Consider the following 12,826-nt stretch of genomic DNA (forward strand, 5'->3'; position numbering starts at 1 on the left):
GTACTTTAAAATGGTATAAATTGTCATTTCACTTTAATTTTAGAAATTATTATAACTATTATCACTATTGTGAACGTAATATTTCCTACGTCGCGAGCGAGTCAGATGGAGAAAAAAAATTCTCAGACATTCACGCAATGCAAAAAATAAAATACGTGTTGGTCATTGCGTGAAGCCGTTATCTATCAGTGTTATCAGACGAATCAAGAATAAGTCTGTAGTTTTTCCACCTCTACCAAAAAGTTACCTATTGAAGACCACAGAGAATGGATCGAAAGTGATTTATTTTTGATTTATATAGTAAATTGTTACACCTATGTCTGGTTAGCCAACAGAGTTTGGAAAGTGTTTGGTTATGGTGGCAACTTCAAAACCGTCGGTGAGTAAGAGACGTCATATTGAACATTCATCACATTTTTTTCTCGTCGACAACTATGATAATATGGGTTACGTGCCTCTTAGCAGAGTCATTTCATAGTTGTGAAATCTTATTGTCAGGTACTTATCACAAGGAAATTGACATCGATAAATATACTTTAATATATTTTATACAGATACTCGCCTTTATGCATAAATTACTGAAAAGTTCACCGAGGTTTTTCAAATAAAAATTATGATTTATGACATTTATTCGTTGTGATATTAAATGACTGCGTGAACTTGATCACTACTTACTGTAACGAACATACATTAACTATTATAAAACGAACACATAACTTAACAATTTTATTTTTTCCGTCGTCGTGTGGAATGTTTTAAAATTAAATCAGAAAAAAAACAGGACTTACTCGAAGTGAACAATATTTCACTCACAATAAAAGTATAGTCAGAAAACGCAGAAACTGTGAATACTATATAAAAAATGTATCTTATAAATGCTTCGATAACCGTGACGGTCGTGCGCATAATATTGAAAAATTTTAACTTTGTTATGTATAACCACAGATCGATGGTAAATGGTAATACACGCGTACAATACGACATTCATTATTTTACAAAAAAAATATAATTTATTATCGTCTAATCAGTTAAAATCAGTTATGAACTTATTACTATCCATCAGAACTTTTTGTAATTTTATAAAATCGCAGCCTTACTTCCAAGTATATAATTACAACAATATAGTTTATACCGTCGTACCTATCACGTGTGTCATGTGACACGCGCTTAAACAGTTAAACCTGCGCGGTACGCTCCAAACTAATGACCGCAATCCAAAATTAAATTTGGCCAACTGTGTTGTTAACTTATGTTGAGGTACGACGGCCATACGTTTTCCGTTTTAAGTCCTCTGTTTTTAGATCTCATGTGATCATAATGGTATTATATCTCGGAGCCGTAAAGGTAGAACGTCTGCAAACGATAGCAACAATTTTGGTGGAATGAAAACAAGCAGCATAGGTTCAAAAATACAAACATACAAAATTAAACTTGACCCGTGTTACGATAATAATTGTACCTCACTAACTTACCTACGACTTGCGGTCTTACCGAGTTTCATGCGACTACAGCGGAAGACTGCTTGTACCAGCGAGTGCGGGCCTTATTAAATAGTACAATATTTTAGTGTCACCCCATCGTATATTACTGATTTACTGGTCCAACTCCAATTTTAATTAGATATTATTAATTGCTAAAATATATTATTTCCTGTAGGTATACCACACGATGTATATATAAATATATTATACAATTATATTGACGACTGTCTATACAATATAGTCTAGGCCTCTAGGGTTGCCGTATGTTATTTTACTCAAACCTGGACAAACTTTTTTTTTTCGTAACTGGAATAAGTACCACACACAGTGGTCAGTGGCGATGAAAAAAAAGTTACAAACACAAATTAGTATAACCGATAAAAATAGCAATGAGCTACAATAAAAATTGTAAAGAGTGAACTGCAAAACAATGAACGAACAATTTTAAGCTCGGTACCGATTTTTCACAGGTAAAAATATTTGATACGTAAGCTCGGCTCGAATAAAAAAAACGTCCCCTGATATTTTCATACATTATGTATTTACCTTATAATATTTTTGAGAACTATTCATCATTATTTAGGGTCCAGAGGACTCCACATGGAGGTGATTCTCATTATTTTCCAAAAGATATTTTAATATATTTTCATTTTGATATCATATTAAAATTCGTTATAACAATATTTATACAAATATAAACATTTAAAATGTATTTTTTAAGTAGACGGCTATATGGATTGACATAGCTATTCATTTACTTGAAGCTTGATTTCTTACAAATATTATTTTTTGGTTTCAGAATTTAGATATTTAAATAGTTCATTGTTAACATATTGACTTTTAAAAAGAATTATTTATTATTTTCAGATTACACTACGTCGTCTTTATTATATTCTTTCTTTAAATATTTTCGGTCCGAGCTTGCAACAAAAAGGTAGGGTTGGCCAGAGTTTACATTAACAGACTAATAAATTGGCAAATTGTATTATTTTATTGACAAATTAGAAAAATAGTTTTAAAATGTAATTTGTCAGTCAATCAAGTAGTAACCGATTTGTTTATTTCATCATTAATCGAAACAATATTATTTTTCTAGGTGCAATTGTAGTCGATCAATTTAGTAAAAAACAAAAAGTTAACATTCATTATTATATTTATAATATTTTATAGGGGACACTGGAATATTCAAAACCTGGACGTATATTATGTCAACTATACAATGTATACCTACGGGCTACGACACTATACTCACACCACTGTCGCTTTCGTCTCGAATGAAAAATATAAAATTAAATACCCGGCTATACCAATACACCACCTGATCAAACGCTGATAAGTTGCGCTGAGATATGATATAGGGGAACAATGAATATCGATAATTATTGTTTTTCTACCGCAAAATATACTAAACAATATTATTTTAATGTATAAATATATTAACACGACGTGTTCAGTAATCTGGAGCGCGCGTAATATAATATTTTATTTTAGTGCACAAGTAGTGCGTCGTCGTTGAAAAATCAAAGTTTTGAATAACGCGGCCGCCGCACAGTCACGACCACGAACGAGAAAATGTTTTTCCCGAGACGAAAAGACAAACGTAAAGACACGATACTATACATCTCATCATTCCGGGATGGTGATGTTATCACCGCGCCGGCATGACAATATGACATTATCACGAAAAAACCACTTTGTCGTGGAACCGTCTGAGCCGCAGCCCCTGCAGTGATGTATAATAATATGGCCACGACGCATACACAGTGCGCCACGACGGTCGTACGGTCGTCGGTTTATGACGAAAACCGTCGCACAATATTATCGGGCAGAACGAATACACCCGAACACACACTTACCCCGTGTGCCTATTTATGGGCATACTACCAACTGTTTACGGTACGTCTTGTCTCCGTTATCAGACACTATATTATATAATAGAGGTTAGGTCTGCGAACGGTATATCGCCAGCGAACGGCAAGCAATAATAACGCGTAATATATTATATTCGGTGGCCCGCCAGAGGGGTCATCTCTGCGGACAAACGGGAGAGTGGTAACGATGTCACGCGGCGCACTCGGCGACTGTATTCGGATCGCATGCGGCGGGATTACCGAAGGGATGATCCGATGCCGATGCACAGGTACCCACCCACACGCGTACGGGTACGCATAGAGATCTCTCGATTATTCGGCGTATCGCACACCCATCCATGTACAGCAGTTACACTCGGGGCCACTTATATAAACATGCGCGCTGTGCATCACGCCGCGAGTGATGGCCCGGACGATAAACCCCAGTGGTTTAATGTCGCGAGCACCAGATTTACGGGGGTGTATTCCCCCCGCAAATCCTACATATTATTCGTATACCTACTAGATAATGTATCCCATATCGTGCATATTGTGCCACACGCGTGTTGGACAATAACCCTAACCCATATATGCGGTGCGGGTCGGGAAAAAAAAGCCGTGGGTCGAGAACCAGGCGTTTCCGCAAGAGATTTATCGAAAACCGTTCGGTTTCGGCCCTAGTGTGTGTGTGACAGCGACCGTGCACTTACGTTCCCTATATTATACTGGCGGTACAGTGTACCCAAGGCGGACGATGATATTTGCTGAGCAGCGGTTTCGAGAAAAAAAAATTACTTAGGTACATTAAACGAACGAAAAACAATTATTGTATTTTTGGTGTCCTTGAAGTGCTTACGACACATTTGCAGACGGTTCTAAATTCGTTTTCAATATTGTCAACATTCGAGAGAAAGATATTTTTCTAAAAAGCCAGTCGCACTGTTGATATCAAATATTGAACAGTTATTTATAGTTTTAATATGTGTTGACGATCGTTTGAAATGTGTAGAAATGGACCGCGACGTCTACTACGACTTTTTGGGGGCACCCCTTGTAGTTTTACACCTGTGGTACGAACTATAAAAGGTTAAAAAAATATAAAAACTATTTGTTCAATACTGTACAACAATGGGATGTAGGTACAATGTACATGTTTAGACGCCGTTTTAATATTATGGACTAATGTGAGTCCGATAACGTCATTACGGACGAATAATTTATCAACAAAATATGTGCCCTTTTTTTTATCGGCAGAAACATTCCTGCATATTAACTACTGAATTCTAACCTAGAATCGGCTCACGCATTATTTGTTCCATTAAGTAAATTAAAAATACAACAATACAACGCAATCATAATATTATATCGATATTCAATATTAGTATCCGTATCGTACAGTTCCGTGTACAAGCGTCATACACACAAGTCACAACTTATGCACAGGTAAAAGTCGTAGAGGTGACGAAAAACCAACAATAATGCATTTACGTAAAGTGCATAACCACTCCGCATTTTATTGGCCACGTACAACAGTAAGCTTATTGTAAAACATGCACACATAATGCTCACGATTGTGAGTAAAGATGATTTTCCGAAAGGAAATAATATCCGACTATAGGTAACATGATTAAACTGCAAAATCGATTGTCAGGCGGAGACGGGTTCAGAAGGTTATTTCTCGTTAAACTACGTTATAACTTTTATAGTTTTACCACCGGGCACCGTTCATATAGTTCGACCCGCCGTTATAATGCGATCGAAATAATTATAGTACCAAAATATTGTCTAATAAAATAAGAATAGAAATCAAATGAAATCGTATAAATGTTTCTGAAAATTATTAAATATTAATTCACTCAGTGCTACGGCGACTACTGCAGTAAATGCAAGTGATGCGATATTGCGATACCAAGTATATGCTTTGAATTTTATCGTACCCATTGTTTTAGTAGTGCCCGCCTATTATAGTGTAGAAGACGTTAGAATATATTTTGTATACGAGCAGATTAAAAACGAATCGTGTAATTAAAAACAAACGACTACATCCAATATTATGACTGTAACACTACTATATATCATTAAATGTTGTGACTTTTGAGTACCTATGTGCATTGTGCCTTTCTATATGGTTACACCTGTGAATAACATAAATATGTACGTTTTTCTAGAAACTCGTTACAGAATAATGATCGACCACCGTGGACTGGAATACCACGTCGTGGTCGAGACAAAAGGCACACATCATTTTCGACACGATTACAGTATATTTCGGTTCACTCGTCATGAGGTCGTGATGTGACCCGCCACCCCAGTGGTGTGGCTCACGGAGTTCCTACGAAAAACCGACAGTAAATTCCAAACGACGAAAGGGCCGTTAGTTTAATGTCCTATAAAAACGTTGAACGTCGTACAACACCTGACCCAGCACTAAAATGAGTCGGTTTTATGCGATTCTGCGGATGGCGGGGTGTACCTATACGGCTATACGACAGGCCACGTGTAGCAGCCAAAGGACGTCGGACGAGGTGGGTGGTACGCGGGGGCGTGTGTCATCAACTAAATAACTGATGTTGATGAAACGATTTTAGGTGACCTACCCCTTTGTAATATTTTTATGATGACCCATATTTGATGTCCTATTTTTCTTCAACCAGTACCCACCCACGTTTAAGGTACCGCCTGAGCAACACTTGAACCCTATGTTATACGCTCCGCTGCGTGGTCGTAGTACTCTGGTGCCTGTTTTGTACCAAATATTACATACTATTTATTTAAATTTCGTGCGACCACTTAATCAACGGTGTCATTAGTGATGACTCATTACTCACTAGGTAGTCAATGACGGCATTTAAAATGTTTGACCGCAAAATGTATACTTTTATGTATCTATATATTCAACTAAAATAAGTTTTCAGCGCTTTAGCGTGCGGGTCCTATTTTATTCGCACCCCTCCCATAGTTATAAATGTCAACATTTATTACTATCGAGAAACCTGATCATCACAGCACGCAGAATTCAGTGATTTTCTGTTCGTCGTTAGACTCCTTCGCTTCTGGATTCGTTAGTGCATAGTGATAAAAAAAACAAATAAAAACAGTGCTTTTCAACACAATTCAAGCGATTATTTCATCAAGGTCGTCACGTTTTTTTACCTACTAAACCCAAATGTTTAAGTACGGACGCCAAATTATACAGTTCAGATACTCCAGACATAGTGCTATACTCAATACAGGAAACTTAAAGATTTCTTATAGTAATAGAATATTCATATTATAATTTATATACCATATAAACTCACTATCAATAGACGAGTAGGTATCAGAAACAATAAATTTAAAAACAAAGATTTACTAGAGTAGGTATATTTTAATTTGACTTAATTATGCAAGTGGGCTGAATAAAGCTCACTCGGGTATGGACCCCCGAAACAAAATATAAAAATAACAATAAAGTTCTAAGATGTGCATTTATAGTATAGGTACCAAAGAAAAATAGGATAATAAAAAAATTTTAAATCCAGAACATAATAATATTATTATCATCAAAAACGTATAAGACTATAAAAATAAAAGTAGATACCAACCGCGGAGCACTATAATACGAAGTAAAGGTATAGCTATTGAGAAGTTTTTATTTTTTATATTTACCACTTAACCACTGCACTTTTCCCGATCACAATGGTTGATAACCAAAATAAGCAACTTGTCGTCGTTGGTGAATAGGTACTATATATATACTCGTAGTCAATTCTGAATGAAATAGTGATATATTTTAAATAATAAAATAATACGAATGTGCAAAAGAAAAAGAAAACTATCAACTCGTCCTTACAGTGTTGAGCCCAGATAAATAGTTTTTCATCTAGATAAAAATGAAGATGACAGACCTAAAATCTATTTAGATAAAGATAAAAATAAACTTATCTTAGAATTTCTATTTAATAGATGAAAGATAATCATAATTTATTAAAGGTTTGAAATTGTACCGTACCAAAAAAATCTATCAGGCTTATCGTGTAAACAACATTTCGTATTTTTTGAAGCGTTTGAAATGTGTCTCGATTTTTAAACTGTAGTTTCTGTCATTTAAAATTAAGATTAAAAACTCGACGAAATTAAATTGCACAAACTATATGAACAGTCATAAATAACTATTCCATCATAATATACCTTAGAGGGTCAATTGATAGTATATTTTGTTATTATATAACTAAAATAATTAACCTAAAAAAAAAAAAATGATTTTGCAAAATATGTCTATTGCATTTATTTAATAGCCCTGCTATTTCCTTTGCTTCACTATGTTGGACCAATGGATGACCGTTTTTTTTATTTTTATTAACTTATAAATTGGGGTTTTAAGAAAAAAACAATACGGACCAACAACAACCGTTAATTTCAGGTAAGGTGGTACACAAATTGGAATAAAACCAAATACAATTTATTATTCTAATTCTAAAAACGATATTGTCTTTTTTTTTGCAATAGAATACCTAACACGTCCAAAATGTGACCACAGTTTCCACCTATAATATTATTATAATAGCTTATTTTGTTTTCAGACTGCTTAACTGCATCCTATTATAATATAGTGCGGTTTTGTTTAAAACAAAATACGGTTTCGAAAAATGTTTGAGTATTAAATTTAATCCTATATGATAAAATATTATATCATATTTCATAATATTATTAACTAGACACTCATGAGGTTTAATTTTTATTCTTTCAATAAAAATAACATAAAATTAGGTACTTATTTATTTTATATTTGCATTATTCATGACTTCCCACACGAAGTAAACAAACAATTTTTTTGTACGATCTACACACTATATTTTATAAATCACATTTTTATAATAAAATATTATTTTACTGGGGCCAATTAAGATTAAAAACACTTGTTGTTTTTAAACGATTATTATGCGAACAAAACGCAAACTTCATATTATTTGTATTGACTGGGTACATATTATGATGAGGACGATGAACACAATATGAGCTCGACCGCTAATTCCCATGGCTGGCTACACCAATACATCCACTGAATAAACGTGAATTTACAATAGAGAAATGAAGAGATATGAAAAGAGAGATGGAGAGAGAGAGAGAGAGAGAGTTTACCATAAACCGAATCATTTATAATTATATTATTAATGTTGTTTGAACGAAAGACGATACCTCCGTAAACGAATAATCTTGTACTCTGCACGATGTATACTGTGCAAAAACGGGTTCGCATAATAATACGCGATAATGTTGTATCGCACGCTTGTACGATTGTTTGTCAGTAACTCAAAAAATACTAGAAAAGTAAATATATATTTCGTAGCTCCGATTGCCCGTGCGATTTTGCCGACAAAAGTTTCGGATAAGCCAGACTGTTATTATAAGACGTATTACTACCTTGAAATTCGACCACGTCTGTTATCCGATCTGGGAATAATAACTTATAAGATTAGGTCCGTAATTTCGGCGATCCGTTAGAACAATATATAGGTACACTGCATAATTATTGTACCCTGCACCACGTAGGGCCATATTATAGTATAATATCTGTGTACCTACTTGAATTATGCCTAAATAATAATAAGATAATCATCGTCATAATGATGACGATAACAGACGATAGTCATATTTTAAAATTAATAACCAATGGGTATACTGTTGAAATATCATATACTCATATTTTCGTTAAAAAAAGACAGCAGTTATAATTATTTTACCAGAATAATGTAATTGCAAAATAGTCTAATTATTACATTAAAACTGATCAAACCAGCACCAAATCGATCCCCGTGAATTTATTTCAACAGTTTATCGGTACTTTTTAAACTCTTACAAACAAATTATAAACTTCGAAATAATATTTTTCAAATTATCATTATAAGTTTATCGAAATACTTAATATTATTATGTATTGTTTAACTGTTTGTACTATTATTTCTAGCTAGATATTATTTTGATCTTTAAACATTTATCGAACTATCTAAATATCTGAAAATAAATTATAAATAGCTAATTTACATTATTTATTGCGATGTTACTTACAATAGCTGTAGCAGTAATGGACTGTTTTTTTTTTCTTAATACACACCAGTAACACATAAGAGCCGAGAAAAATAAAGTACAACAATTTAGATGAAACAAAAGATAGATAATGTTCAAAATGTCTGAAATGTCTCCTTGTACAAATATAATATCAGTTTCGAATGCTAACAATGAAATGTATGAGAATCAGGCATTTCAAACATTTTGTCAGATGCCCTCCACCCTGACAATATGACACATGATAACCTTTATTACTAAGTCCAACCTTATCAATAGTGTTTAATATGTAACTTATATAACATGTAATAGTTGCAATAGTGGCCGAGGCTTAGTTCAAAAAAAAAAAATTAAATGTATTTTATTGATAAATCAGAATTGATATAAATTTTAAAAATGCCAAAAATACAAAATATTATACACATTTTTATGAACTATTAAATGCTATCAAATGATATTAAGGTTAAAAATATCAACGACGAAAAAAATCTTTTATTGCTGAATACGAAAAACATCGAAAAAACAGTAACAAGTGACCGGTCTTAGTTTTTCAATTATTATTCTTAGAATCGTATAAAAGTACTTTTAATTTACCCGAAATATCGAAAAATACGATATCCCTAAATCCAATAACTCCTAATAGCTGGTTGTTCACCCCAATTCGCTTTGGTGTGTTGCATACTTACATTTATGTTGCAGGACAGACACAACGTTTGTGGGTGAGAATTTCTCTTGAGGTCAAGACACGAATGTGGAAGTATGACGTCATAATATTGCATGACGTACAACATGATATAATACATACGTATTACACCTATACATATACAAGCGACGGCACACGAAACTTTATGGGCACAATAGTTGTTAAAACTCTACTCGGTAATTGCAACAACACTTTACATTTTGTGCGAAACTTTAAAATGATCGTTTTATCGGTGGGATTACGCGAGAAAAATGGTCGGTGCCTATAACTTAAGATTATCCATGGAACCGAACGAAAGTTGGTAGGTGACTATGCCTCTATATACCTAGTTGAAATTAAATTTCTTTCCGTTTGATTCCAAAGCCGTCGAGCTATGCTCAACAAATAAAAACAATTTATCAAACAGTTGTGATGTTGGTGTGAAAAATTAAACCATTATGCTAAGAAATAGAACGTATAAGACTACAGTCACGTAATGAATGAGAAACTCAATTATAGATTACCGGCAACGGTTGTATGTTTCTAGATCGATTACTTAGCTTAAAATATATTGTAATACAAATGATATTATTATAAAATGGTGACGTTACCTTCTTAATCCTTGTAGCCGTGGTTTCTTTATTGAACCCGTGGTTAGCGTCTGATGTGTGAAATGAGGTGACCGATTTGTGTTTTGAAATAGTATAAAATCTTTTTGTTTAATTTCACAAATTGTATTCAATCTAGTAACTCACATCACTATAAATCTTTCTCTGAAATTGACTTTTACGATTACGCCTTTCTGCATAGACGATCCGCGTAGTCTGTCACATTCGCGCTTGTGTGTGTGTGAGTGTGTTTATTATTGTTATAGTTTATCCTATTTAATATTTAGATATATTTACTCATTTATACATATTAGATTTAAAAAAAAGATATAAAGTCTTACGCGCACATCATTATACAGTAATATAATAATATAGAAAATATAATTATTATTGAGATAAGTGGTTTAGTCAGTACACCGTCGTACGGATGACTACACATTTTTTTAGAGGTAAATTTACAGTTCGATTTATGAATGAAATATAAAACCATGTCTAAATCAACTATAATTTATAATATATTTTTGGACATTTGATTCTCGCTCCTTCTCTCATACCCATTTCAATCGTTTATCACTCGGTCCGTCCGACGTCGACGTGGAATTTCCACCGTTCGTTTTTTATTTAGCTTACTAGTAAGTGTAAGCACTCGTTTTATTAACTTTCCCACTGCGAGCCATATATTATTGCGTCCACGCTGAACAGTCTAGCCTTTGTTAGTTTTAGAAAATCTCGTAAACTGCGTCCATTGTACTACACGTTGAAGTCCACAATCTTTCTCCAATTGTATAGTTGTATTCACCATATATTCACCATCATTTGGGTTTAGTGGGCGTCCATAATATATATATATATATATATATATTATTTCTAAGTACTATTTCTTTAGAAGTCTTATCAGTTTAGACTGATTAGAAAATCTCTAAATCAACAAATCGTAAGTAGTAAGATCAAGACAAAGTCGATTGCAATTTATTTATGTTGCATTTAAAATAAATATTTCTCAACCTAGAACTGTTGAAATGATTAATCTTAAAATTGTATACATCATTTGGCTATCGATGTTCAATATTTTTGTTGTTTTAAGAGTATTATAATTATAAATAATAATATCAGCATATTGGGACGGTACCTGTTTTTTAAACTTGACAATTTTGACTGATTATTTTATGAATCAATTATACGCGTCTCCACGACGGCCATCGTGTGTCGAAATATAAATATATTCCAACTATCAATTAATAATTAAAAATGTATCATTGTGACAATAACCTCTTAATACAAGGTGTAATATATTCTGGAAATATTATAAAAATAGGCTGATTTTTGCGCTAATAATACAATTTAATAATGATTAAACGGTAACAACCAGGCACTGACCGTGCATTTAATATCAGACAGGGAAAAATGCCCATCCCCCCCCCCCCCCAAATGACGCCACAGAGTGACGGCGCAGCGTAGGTAATTTGCATTTTTGGCTATCGAGGTACGTCTTGATAGGAGTTTTGATAATTTTATTCATAGAGTGATATCTATTAAATCATAAATAAATAAATACACACAAATACAAATAATAAATACACGAATACATAAAAAATCAAAGTAACTCTAAGATTTATATTATTTTAAATCAAATTATATTAATGCAACTATCATAAATCATAATAATATTTATCTAATATTTTGAATTACACACCCCATCAAATGAATAAAATATTATGTCAATAACCATCACAATGAGACTTGAAAAACTTATTAAGTATTAGTTGTATTATTGTTTGATGAGGAGCAAGTCATTAAACGAAGTCGTATTAAACAAACACAAATACTAATGAAAAACTGTTGACATTGGGAATATTCAATAGACTAACAATCGCATACGTTCCAGCATGTCATTAAATAATACAAATTTAACCTGACATACAAACATTAGAAATTTAAGTGTTTTTACAGAACTAGTAGTTAGTACTGCTGAAAATATATATTTCTAGTTTAAATGGGAATTAGGACACATTTACTTTCCCAAAAAATTGAAGCAGTAATGTATATTATATTACTATTGATCATAATCGTGTACGTAAAAAAATTTAAATGTTTGCATAGAGGTTACAACACTCATCACAAAAATCTAACAGAACCATAGTAATGAATAATTTTTAAATT

The sequence above is a fragment of the Myzus persicae genome, unplaced genomic scaffold, assembly GCF_001856785.1.
Source record: "Myzus persicae strain clone G006 unplaced genomic scaffold, MPER_G0061.0, whole genome shotgun sequence".
Classification (NCBI taxonomy): Eukaryota; Metazoa; Arthropoda; class Insecta; order Hemiptera; family Aphididae; genus Myzus; species Myzus persicae.